The sequence below is a fragment of the Oryzias melastigma genome, unplaced genomic scaffold (assembly GCF_002922805.2).
Source record: "Oryzias melastigma strain HK-1 unplaced genomic scaffold, ASM292280v2 sc00492, whole genome shotgun sequence".
NCBI lineage: Eukaryota > Metazoa > Chordata > Actinopteri > Beloniformes > Adrianichthyidae > Oryzias > Oryzias melastigma.
The window spans coordinates 26,060-28,928 of NW_023417086.1; positions in this window are offsets into that span (position 1 = coordinate 26,060).

Consider the following 2,869-nt stretch of genomic DNA (forward strand, 5'->3'; position numbering starts at 1 on the left):
CTTGATTAACAATTCAAAATGTAGAACAAAAAGTTTACTTCCCAAATTAACTGTGCAAGGGTTCAAATTGCATATTTTAATTTTCAGATGACTCCTGAATCACTGTTTGATTCCTTTGAAATATTTATTTCTTTGTTTAATAAAACTTTTTTTTTTAAATAAAGCATTGGCTCAACATTACTAAACAATCTAATCAGTCTTTAAGTTACTTTTAATTTTTCTTTTACCTTAAATATTTACAATCAATAGTTTATTTTTTTTAAAGTGATGTATTTATGGTATATTAAAGAAGTTATTTATGATTTCACCAGTAATAGTGCATCATTCACAAAATTGTATCACTTATTCTAATGTCTATTAACTGCATCCACATTTTATGATGTAATCTCTAGTATCTTAATGCCTATGAACGGATTGAAAGATGGACTGCAGATGGAAATGAGCTCATCTGGAATGTCTTCCTTTGTGTTTGATGCTGCTCTACATGGTCTCTGTTCGATAAATTAATCTGCTGCTAAAGTTGATCCCAGCAGGAAAGGCTTTTATTCAACATCTGTGGAAAAGATTTGCAGGAATGCTCCAGGAGTTGAGGAATGTTTCCATTGCATGCTGGGTCTACATCACATGACTTGGTTCTTCTCAGCTTTAATCCTCTGTATTTTTTAAAAGATTTTTCATAGTTTCTCTATAAAATGAGACAAAGTTTAGTGATGGCGTTTACGGTTCGGTAGCACAAAGACGTCACAGGCGCTCTTACTGGAATCTATCTTAGTAATAGAGTTGATTACACGGTGATGATAAAGAATAAGGAATTACATGCAACAATTTGGAGAGTTTTTGATGGCTTGAGATGAGTCATTTCACATTACTTGAGTACTTCTTTTGATCTATTTGAAACATTTTCTCAGTGGTCTTTTAACTATGCCTGTCATGTTTTTAGACATAGTTTCTGCAGAGCAGCAGGAGTTCATTGGAAATTTCCCACTGAATTGGCACTCTTAGCAAGTTGTGAGCCTGCCCTCATTTCCCACTATCCTGTTTTTTTACACTCTCCCAGTAACTCATAGATCCTCACATCCCCGACCTAATATTACCACTGTTTTATATTTTCTACATCAAAACTACAAGCTTTTTCCGTCAATTCCAGATTCACAACAATTTGAATAAAGAAATTATCAGAATTTTAAGCTTAATTTTCCTTCTATATGTTCTTTATCATTAGAAAATGACCATGAGAAAATGTTAAAAATACTAAAAACATGCTTTTCATCAGTGGCTTTTTAATAAGTATGTATTTAGTATGCATTTTTACCTTTTCTTTAAAACAGAATCTGATCATTTTTCCATTTTTCTTTTCTTTTATTGTAACAGTTGATTTGTTCCTAAACAATAAACTTCTCCCTTTCATCAAATATCTTTAATTTCCTGAGGCAAACAGCCGATTGTAAACAGGCTCTGACACACACAAATATAGCCACGCTCTAATGAATACATGCGGATTAGGTGTGCTGAGCAACATGCAGGTGTGCTCCAAGGCTGAATGATTTATCCATTTTCCGTTTCTCAGGTGCGCCAGATAGTTAACTGCATGCCTGATGCATCTCCATGGCTGTTGGGGGGGGAAAGGGGGAAAGCTACATTACATATATGTTTGACTAAACAATTGAAGTGCAGAAAATTAGGAACGTAAAACTATGGCTTGAAAAATATCTAGTCTAAAACAAAGAATTAAAAAAATAGAAAGAGGGAGAGTGAGGATCTGAGCTCAGAATTCCAGGTTGGATATTATATCATTTGAAAGTTTTTTACCTGTTTTGAAAATTATACGGTTTCTTTTGAGACTTCAAGTGAGTTTCAAATTAATAGAGGAAGAGGTTCTTAGAAGTTTTTTTTTCCATGTACTGTGCTTGTCATAAAATATAAACCAGATGTTAAACTCATAATTTATTAGAAAGTTATTTGTCTCATAACTGATAGTTTTCCATAGAGTTTATGTGTTTTAGGTGGCCTGGGAACACATTTTTTATGCTTTTTGGGGTTTTTTCACAGTCCAAACTGCAGCTGTGCACACATCCATCATGAAAATGTGAAATCTAATAAATATTGTATTTGTTTTTCCCTATTTTTTGTAATTTCTTCATTTAAATAACACCATATTAAATGTTATTTAGAACACATAATGCTTGAAAGGATTACGTAAGATCTACTGAAGATATATTTGGAAAACTGTCTCATTAAAAAAAAAAAATAAATAAATAAAAACCTCCCTAGCAGAGAGAAAGAGATGTTGTGTTTGCAAAAACCCAAGCTCAGTTTTTAGGTTTCTCTTCCGTCATTAAGAACCATGAGCTAAAGGGATTTGCAACAGTTTCCATCTTGGCAGTGAGTCATACATCTGCAAACTGACTCTCCCTGAGGATTTGTGTCAGCCAAGTCAGTGCAAGTTCTGCAGAAAAGAAGACAAAGAAAACAGAACTTTTTCGCAGCTAATTAATCAGAACTTCTGTAAGTAATTGTATTTAAGCAAGTTCTCCTAAATTCCTTTCTTAATACCCACTCAGTGCATTTAAAATGAAGCACCCTCTGTTCTATGGTGAGGTGTTTTTCTTTAGCACCTCATTAGTCAATCAAATCTTTAGCCACCAACAAGCTGCAGATTGTAGCAGGGAGGGAAAACTAAGACTTATAAAAAACAAATCAACTGCATCTTTTTTTTTACATTTATTAGATGTTTTCATCAAAACAAGGTCACAAAGTATTTGATAAAGTAAAAAAAAAAGCCAAGTCTTCTTGGAGATAAGATTAAATTATCTAGACAAATGTTGTTTATCCATCCATCCATCTTCTTGACCGCTTCTTCCCTTTCGGG